The 9,914-nt window shown below is 46.7% G+C and overlaps 1 long non-coding RNA gene across 1 annotated transcript in view; it reads right to left on the bottom strand.

Annotated features, from left to right (window-relative positions):
• Window positions 1–8,674: 8,674 nt before the first annotated feature.
• LOC116457003 (uncharacterized) overlaps window positions 8,675–9,914 on the bottom strand; it is a 3,140-nt gene continuing 1,900 nt past the window's right edge. Inside the window, exon 2 of the long non-coding RNA XR_004244873.1 lies at window positions 8,675–9,914. This exon is cut by the window's right edge and continues 77 nt beyond it. This is a non-coding gene — a long non-coding RNA (uncharacterized LOC116457003).

Raw genomic sequence — 9,914 nt, 5'->3', positions numbered from 1 at the left:
AAGGAACAGAAGAGGAGGAGGGGGAAAAAGCTACAGGTGCAGTGCCATGAGTACATTATGACCACTATTTTACCCGTGCAGGTTTAGTTTTCTCATCTGAGAAATGGGAAGTCACACCGATCCAGATATTCCTTCTCTGGCCTACATTTCTGATGTATAGGAGAACCACCACCTGACAGAGCCCAAATTAGTTCATCCTGGTCACAGACTCAAATATATGTTTCCAGAATGTCATTTCAAATCTGAAGCTTTAAGTTTATGCTTCACTATTGGTCCTTTGCACTATATTTATGGAACACAGTGCACTACATATAACTGCTTGACATTTTTCTGTTAATTAACAGGGCCTCTGCTCTCACCAACAATGACAGTAATCAAATGGCTCTTACTGTATGTACCAAACATGTTAAAATTCCAAAACAAAAATTTTATAAGTGACTATTCAATATGGTAAATTGATTCCTGAAAGAAGCTGTGTCAAACAGACTTCAATGGTGAACAAATTTCTACCATTTCTTTTTTTATATAATGATTTCAGATAAGCTTTTATGATTTATCCTGATTGGAAGTGACTAACAAAATTCAACTTTTGGTTTTTCTATTCTACTTGCCCCCATTCCTCTTACTTACTAAATAGATTGCATAGATACCATAGATGTGATTAAATGAATATCAGGAGTGAAAAAGAAAGAGGGCAATAGGAAGACTATTAACTATATTTAAATATGTTTTGTTTTAGATAATTATAATAATTGTGCTTTCTACCTTCATAAATTTGCTGTTTGCAATGGTCTTCTTGAAATAGAGAAAATACTTCAAATATTAGATTGTCACTTAATAGATGTTTTTCACCATCTAAAATGTAAAATTAATAATAAAATGGCAGTGAAAGAATGAGATAAAGGGTCATTCAGATAGCTATATGTTAAGTTAAAATGTTTAGTACTTAACAGCAAGATTTATTAAAGACAAATGAGAGGTAAGAATTGTTGCTGAATCTCCAATTGCTATTTTAAATCTTACATGGTGAGTGTATGTCCAAAAATTGCAAATTATCTTAGCTAATAAAGAGTGCTTAAATAACTGTAGCCACGGCTACATGCTTCATTCAAAACTAATAAAGCCAGTAAGTTAATAACAGTAATTAACTCCCACTGCACTATACTCTCTTCTATAGATGCTTTGTAACATACAGTTGATATTTAAGGAGTTTGGAAAAGCAAAACACAGAAAAAGAGGTGATGTGCGTGTCATGGATATGGGGGGGAAATCTTATATCAAGAAAAATAAATGTATTTGCTGCATAATTGTGTATGCCCCCACAAGATCTATGAGTTTATGAGAACACAGCGGATCATTAATTCTTAAATAACCAAGAATGGCAAGCATAGTTTCTCCATGAAGAACCAGTAATTCTTCAAGAGCCCTTTAAAATACCTGGTTAACTAAGACATTGAGTGAAAGGACTATCAATATGAAAACATTTTGAGGAGGAGGGTCAAGAAGATTCAAAAGATGGGGAATTAAACTGAGACAGTCAGTAGGAAGTGACATGTGATATACGCTGAATACACAGCATAAAACGTTCTTATTCACTCAGAAATTATGTCAGCTAACATTTTGAAAGGTCTCTGGAGGTAGTGGGTTAAATGTCATTTTGGGACTTCTTTTTGCAATTTTTTTTTTTTAGGATTTCCTTTTATTCATCTTATACAAAAGGCCATTCGTCAAGTTCAAGAATAGGAAGGACACAGTGCCAGTGGGCTGTTGTTGTTGTTGTTGTTGTTGTTAAGAAAGTGAGTTTACATCCCAGCAAGGTGCCCAAAATGGTGTCCAAAGTGCCTCAAGAGCAACTGCAGAGCAAATGGAATTTCTACATGAACTCAAGGGCTACTGAAACCAGTCTATATGCAGAGAATTATCTAGATCAGACCCATATCCTATTGATTTGAGCAATAAAAGAAAAAAAACTTTATTTTCTTGAGTATTTTGTGCAACACACACACACAACAAGAAAAAAGGACTCAAAGCAACAAACAAAACACACTTAGCAACTCCATGGGGAAAAAGGTCAGGTTACTATTGACAAGTATGTAAAGACACCTCCTAAACCATGGGAAAACATGTAGAAATCGTTTCGACTCACTGCATTCAGAACCCATGGAAGGAAATCACAAAACTGCACTTTGGCATTGTTGGCCTGAAAGGATATCTATTTATCATCTTATAAGACAGCTCGAATGATCTTTATCTACTTTGCCCACTTTCTGACCCAAATTCAGGGTTTTTATGGAAAATTGCAGTCAGTTTGATTGATGAAATCCAAAGATGTCTAAAATGGCACCAAAGATCTCCAACTGTGCAGACTCCAACCGAGGACTTCAATGTTGGCATTGTTCCTGAAGGAATAAAAAAAAGAAAAAGAAAAAGTTGAGAAAAACAGGCAAAAGTTGGGGAATTTCTGCTTTAAAAACTTCAAATTTCAATGAAGATCCCCAAACCCATTATCCCTGTTCACACGTGCGAACTGGGAGGACATCAAAGTATTTCCCACACATCGTAACAAAACCGGGTTCCTCTTGAACCAACAAACCTTTTTTGTAACCGGCTGAATGGCTGTATCTACGGAGCCAGCAGGTTGCAGAAAGGCGTTCGCAGGGTGGAGGAGCGGGTAGTTGGGGAACCGGGCGCGCCTGATGGGGCACAGGAAGGAAAAACTGATCGACGCAATGGCCCCTGCCACCGGCCATTTGGGGCTTTCAAACGCCCTAACGAGGAGTCCGAGCGGCCACGGGAAGCCTCCCTGTTCCTGGGCAGGGCAGCCAGAGTGCCCTCCCCTCTCCCTTCCCAGCCTCCCGGCGGCGCCACCATTAACCCGGAGCCAGAGCCAGGCGGAGGCCCCGGCGCCGAGGCCCGCGGAAGCAAGAGACAGCCCTGATAGTCTTCTAAACCCAGTCCAGTTTCGAGGACGACGCATTATAGTGGAATATTGTCACCTGCCTAAATGTTCTAAGCGGGCCTCTGCTCCTCCCCCATTAGTAATAATAGCTTAAACGCTCTTGCTCCCCGGTTACCAGGCCCGGGAGCTGATGAATGAACCCCCTCGTAGGGGAAAATCTTGGGAGCTGTCTTCTATCCTATTACCCAAGGGGGCCGACTATAAATCTTCCTTCATTTTAACCACATTTACCCTCATCCTCCTCCAGGCTAGGGATGCTGCGTTAAGATTGCACTGATGTGCCAACGCTCTGGACCAGCTGCTCCTAAATACAGACAGGTCCTTGTCAATTAAGGCTTTGAGAAGCAGGTCCTCGGGCCCTGGGGCATTGGAGCAGCCAGCAGCGTGCAGCCCCCACAATTAGTATCCATTTGGAAGGGACCTTCAGGGCACAAATGCACAGGCAAAGGAAGAATCAAAACACCAGGCAACTTCAATTCTGGAAATTGGTCTTGTAAGTGTTGTGAAACTGAACAGACGGCCCCCAAGAAGGGAGCTAAGATTTCTGGTGCGAGAGGGGCCTCTCCTGCCCCCCTTCTCAAGATCATCCCTTTGTTTTGTTTCAAGCCAGGCAGTAGATTGAGTTTGTGGATAGGTTTAAGGGGAAAGAAAGATAAATGAATACATTCATTTGCCCGTTTCAAGCTGAAGTTGTCTTTTGTGGCCACCTCAAGCAGCTGGTCAGTCCTGCCCAGACCCTGGCCTTTGGCCCAGAGGGCGCTGGACAAGACAGGCGCTCCAAGGAGAAGAGCTGCGATGTATCAGGTCAGCAAGGCCATTCCGCCGGTGGGCCAGGCAGAACATTAGCAGCTAAACAAAACCCAAAAGGCTCAGGGGGCCTACGGCACTACTAGGGAAGGTGTTTGTTGAAGCAATTAGGAGCAGTTGGTAGTTAGGGGCAGAGAAGAGGGCAGAGCTTGTGACACAGGGCAACTTAGCTGGACAGCAAGGGTGGACATTCAGAGGACATCACTGTTTAAAAATGTGTGACCCCACCAAGTTCAAGAACAGAGCAAACAGCACAGGCCATTAGGGACAGCCGTCAAACGGATGGCAACAAAGCCAAGAGGGGCATTGAGAAAAATCCTTCAATATTAAATATGGAAAAGTGTTGGGGACCAGGGCAGAGGGTCAATGAAAGTCAACAAGAGTGTAGGCTTAATGAGATAAAGAATTTAATATCAAAAATGCATAAATCTGCAAGGAAGGCAGCCCCATAATGGAGATAAAAGAACCAGTTCAGTCAACATTCTGTGATAATGGCACCATAATAGATAGCATCAGGTTGTTAACATTGAACACAAAAGTTAAGAGAATGAAAGGAAAGGCAGCTCCCTTAATTGAGAACCTGCTGGAAGATTTCCACAGGCCAAATGGGGTGAATGCTTTGCTAGCTGCTTTGCCAATGTTCTGAGCATTAGGAGAAAGGTGGGCCTTGTTTTTCTTGAGGTTTCCTCACCGCCCAACCTTTCCCCCTTCCAAGGCTTCCCCCTGAGAGGCGCAGATTTTCTCTATAAGAGTCAAAGTCCTTTCTCTCAAAACACATTGTGATTTTCCTCCACCCGTTTGAGCAAGTAGATAAAGCTTCTTTTAAAAGTAACTTCACCTCCCTAACCTAAGTAAGCTAACAAAGTTCTTAGCAAGGAGTATATTACAAAAAGAACAGTTTGGGTTTTATTTTTCCTGCTAAGAATAAAAACACGTATTTCTTCAGAAGGGAGGATCAGCCAAAAAGCTTCCAAAGACTTTTTCACTTTCCTCACTTTTTTCCAATCAATAATAAATCTTATTTTCAAGGAATCTTCCAAGCAACAGAGTCCTTAAAATTCATTAAAGCTTACTGAAGCAAGTATTTCTGCTGTATGTGCCAGATATCTCTGGGACTTCACCTGTACATGAAAAAGACCATCTCTTTCGTATCCACAGATAGATGCTGAAAATCAAGGAGAGAATGTCCTATGCTGACAGCAGCACTGCAAATGGTATGTCATTCCAATTGTGTACATCTCGTGCCCAAGACTCTAATTGTTGCTGCACCAAAAGAAAGGGGAAACCCATCTTCCTGGCACTTGTTATTTGGGGATGCCTTCTACAGAGTGGAGTCGTAGCTTCTTGTTTGTCTTTTTAATTTCCATGATACTTGTTAGTTTTCAAAACACATTTACACGTATTATCAGAGTTGATCCTCACAGCTATTTTGTAGAGTAAATAGTGCAGACATTATTAGTCCCATTGTCTATGAGAGGAAGCAGATTCAGAAATATCAAATAAGCCAACTAACTTATCAATGACAGTCCAATTTCTAATCTAGTGTGTGTTTTACATCTTCCCTGTACTTTGTCCTCCATGATTTGGAATTGGAAGTACAGAGGCGTGGTCAGAAACTGTTATCTCCCTCAAGCCTGTGCAGGCACTTTGATGTTCATGCCTATGTGGGCTGTGAACAGTGCCTGTTTTAGTACATCTAGAGGATTTAGGGGACCTGCAGAGCATGCAACCAATGGCCTCATTTCACAGAAGACAAAATTGAGGCTCAGGGTCCTTCAATGCCTGACCAAGGTCCCCAAGTCAGGAGCTGGTAAATCTAGGCTGAACCAAAATCCCGTAGTCCCACAAACAAGTTACATCAGAAACCCTTCAGTATCGACTACACCTGATTTTCTGTTTTGTCTGTTTGTTTTTTGTCTTGTTTTTCTTTCTTTCTTTTAATATCATATGGGACTACCTCCTCACAAACATTTTTGGACTCAATTAAAGAATGACTAATGGCTAGTAAATGAATAGATGGGATTAGGGAGACTAATCAAAGAGACACCAGCTTGGACCTACCTCCAATGGCATTGAGAGTGATAATGTGAAAACCATACTGCAGACTTTTTTTTTTTTTTTTTGAGACAAAGTTTTCCTCTGTCGCCCAGGCTGGAATGCAGTGGCTCGATCTCAGCTCACTGCAACCTTTGCCTCCAAGGTTCTCCTGCCTCAGCCTCCCGAGTAGCATACAGGCATGCGCCACCATACCCAGCTAATTTTTTGTATTTTTAGTAGAGACGGGTTTCGCCATGTTGGTCAGGCTGGTCTCGAACTCCTGACCTCAGGTGATCTGCCTGCCTCGGCCTCCCAAAGTGCTGGAATTACAGGCATGAGCCACCACGTTCAAAAAAAAAAAAAAAAAGGAAAAAAAAATGTGTTATAAGAAAAACTGGCCCCAGAGTTTTGGAATCCTGAAATTACCGTTTGTTTTGATTTGATTTGATACAGCTGCTAAGTCAAGGCATTGTTCCCGCAACTGCTGCTTCCCTCACTCTTGAACAAGGAAAGCCCAGGCCACAGGACCTGTGTTCAACAGAGCTTACTCTGGCCAGGCCCAGCCTCAGCTCCTCCCATGTTCCTATGCGGATGGAGACATCAGGGACAGTTAGGGACCTAAACCTATCAGGGGTGGATAAGACTCTACCATCACACTTGGGAGTCACTCTGGCCATCTGACTTCTAAGAGCCCTTCCATCTCTAAATTCTGAGATACTGTCCTGATCTTCTGACTTGTAGCCACCTGGGACTAAGTAGGCAGGAAATGGCTGGTAGGAAGGCTGCTGCAGGCAATGCTACCCACCCCCCACCTAGAGGACGCCTTGGAGAGCAAAGCTGGCTCTGGCATCCCCAGGCCTATGCCAGCTGGAGTGACCAGACCAGGCAATTTCCACAGAATTCTCTGAATCATTCCTATCCTCTTTCCACCATCAGCTCCCTCCTGTCTTGGCACCTGGCGACCGCAGTGCATGGCGCCAGCTTGGCACTTCCAGGGCTCACCCCCTCCTACCCTTGCCAAATCAGGTCAGCGAGAGAGCACACGTGGGACACCTGGCTGCTTCTGCCAACTGGCCTTGTCGCCTAGCTGCACCCTTAGACAGCCAGGACCAAGCAGGGGATCAGCACTCCTGAGAGCTGCTGTCCTCTCTCTTCACGCTTTTGGCCCCCACTCCCATCCCAGCTACCAGGGGAGAGGATTTTGGAGACCTGACCACTTCCTGGAGCACCAAGTGTCGTAGTCCACCTTGTAAAACTCAGGACACCCGGAAGAGCACACTTGTGCCCGCAGCATAAACAGGGAGAAACCTGTCTTCCCAGGAGGGAACTGTCCTCCACGATTTGGAAGGGCAATGTGAATTCCAACATATACCAGAACCCGAACTAGAGGTGAATAAGACGGGGCTAGAATATGCAGTTTTAAAAGCTTTTTTTTTTTTTCCTATAGAAAAATGTAAGTTAGCTAAATGCAACAAAAGATTTTCCGCGGGTTCAGGAGGTCAAGCAGATGTAGACAAGCTCAGGGGAGTTATTTATGTCAAGTTGGGTTATTGTAAAGGCGAGAGACAGAATCGCCCAGGCGGCTTAGGCAGCCAGTGGGCCAGTGGGCCTGCGCGCCGGGGTCAGGGTGGCAGGGCAGTGTGTCCATCCTGGCGGGACAGTAATTGCCCCGGGTCTGACACGACGCCGGGGGCTCAGGGCGCCTCCATCCATCTCCATCCAGTTAGCGAGGCGCCCCCCGACCGGGCGGGTGGCAGGGCTTGGGCCTCAGCTCCGAATAATGAAAACAATTGTCTCCCCGCCTGGCATAGCCCTCCGCCGCTCCTCTGGGTTCGCTGCCCCTCTCATTTCTCTAGGCCTGCTTGTTTCCCAGCCTTGGCGATGGGGATCAGGTGGGAGGTCAGCTCCAGATCCAGTGGCCCTGAGCTCAGAGCGCAGCGAAGTCAGGGTGCCCCGGGAGGAGATCAAAGCCTCGGCCCCCGCTGCCCTGCGCTCTGCCTCTGCCGGCGACTAACCTACCTCTTTTTCCACCTGCCCAGCGAATCCAGCTGCCCGGCCTTCCCCTCCCATCCAAGAACCCCCGGCTCCTGCCTCTAGAATTTTCCACCAGCGCTGGGGGCTGGTAAAGATTCTTCCCCCCTCTGACAATTTAATAGTCCCAAGTCATCATCTGCGTGACACTGGCCATCCATCTTCTCCCAGGGGAGGACAAAGCGGGGCCTCCCGGACTCCAGGCCTCTCCCTCCCCAGCTCTTTCTATTTTGGGACAGCCTCACCACAATGGCGTCCTTATAAACCATAATGGCGATGTTTATGAAGGCCGCAATACCAGTGTATGAAGACAATTTTATGCCTAATTAGAAAATGATGTAACTCGAGAGAAGACAAAGGGAAGCTGTCGCCCTCCCGTTTCTCTCTCTTCAATCACACCCCCTCCCCAAATTTCCTAGGGCCGGACCCCTTGTGAGTGCTTAAGGCTGAAGGACTCTGTTTTGACAGTAGCTGGGCTCCCCGCGCCCCGCTGGCCCTGGCCGCGCGACAGGAGGCGGCAGGCACGTCCTGCGGCTCCGGGCGAAGGCTGGGGAAGGGGATAGAGGGAGGTCGCCGCGGGGAGGGGGACAGAGGCAGGCACAGAGTCCTAAAGAGATTTGAGACTCGCGCTCCTGCACTTTCTATCCCACGCGCCCCCATCCGAGGGGACCTCACCCCTGGGAAGACTCCAATAAATGCAACCCGGCGCCACTCGATTCCGGGATAATTTTTAATATATATGCAATAAATGTTCACTTTGTTAGACTGAATGACAGACAATAATATCGGCAAATCTTCATATCCATCCATTACCAGCAAATGAGCCGCACAAAGGACAGATTTGCTTTTGATTAATTTATTTGCAGACTCGGGTTGATAAAGCAATAACTATTTGGTTAAACTTGACATTTGGTCTTCAGGGGGTTATCAGACAAATCTCTGTCGCTCGGAAGAGATAATAAAGCTGTTTAAAGGGGATTAATTATTAATTGGCTGCAATTAATTTCCCCCCTTTGCTCGGCTGCTGCCACAATTCGCATCCCTCACCCACAAACAAAAGACAGAGGTTTGCCTTCCTCCCCACCCACTGATCTGGGGCGACGAGGGGATCCCCAAAGCCCTGAGTGAAGATGTGATCTCTTGCACCCCGGTTATTCCAGTGCAGGCTATTTTAATGAACGCTTGGCAAAACCTGTCCATGTCTGTCCCCGGCAGCTTTTCTGGAGTCGAGGGTGGGATTAAGCATCAATTTGAGGGTCGTGGATTCGGAGCTGATTTTCTAGTCTCAATATTTTTGGTTGTAAGGACATCAGCTCACACCCGTGGTCATATCTAAATCCACACTCCCCAACTTGTTTCCTTGGGGCAGCAGTTTGGGGGCTGATCTGGAACCTGGGTGTGGGAGAATCACAAGACCGCCCTGCGGATCACGCGGAGAGGATTCCTTCTTCCCCCGTTTACCCCGCGCCCTGCCGCGGAAACCCTTCCCGTGGCCTCCCTGGCCTCGAACTCGTCCTCGACGACTGCGGGGTACGTGGGGCCCAAAGCCAGACTCTACTCCCGCGCAGATGCGGGAAGACTCCAGGCTGTGCTTGGGCTGTTTTACTGGGCCTGGCCGAGGAATGAGCCAACCTCAGCATGCTTGGGCCAGAGCGAGAAGCATCTTCATGACCCTGGGGTGCCCCTTCCTTTGCTAATAACCTGTCAAGACTTTAAAGAACACATACTGAGACTAAAGCCCACCAAGCCTGCCTGGCCACAGCGCAGGCTGCCTCGGCATCTCCGACATCCACCCGCTTCCAGGGACCTGTACGCTTTCCTTGGGCGCGAACTCCAGTCCGGGACCGGCAGGGTTCTCGCCTTAATCTGTACCGCCTTAATCTGTACCACCGTCCAGTAAATCTGTCGCTCAGCCCATAGCCGGCTTTTGATCTCCAAGCGGAGCAGCTGGACAGGTGTCGAACTGCACTTCTCTTCCCGCTCTGAGCCACCGAACAAACTTGGCCATGCCCGGAAAGGATTCCCGTGCTCAGGGAACCTGGGGCACAGGAGCGGGTGGATAGGAGCGAATAAGCGGGCT

This window comes from Hylobates moloch, unplaced genomic scaffold, assembly GCF_009828535.3.
Source record: "Hylobates moloch isolate HMO894 unplaced genomic scaffold, HMol_V3 SCAFFOLD_17, whole genome shotgun sequence".
Taxonomy (NCBI): domain Eukaryota; kingdom Metazoa; phylum Chordata; class Mammalia; order Primates; family Hylobatidae; genus Hylobates; species Hylobates moloch.
Note: the sequence above shows the minus strand (reverse complement) of the source record. Positions and strands in the feature narration are given on the sequence as shown.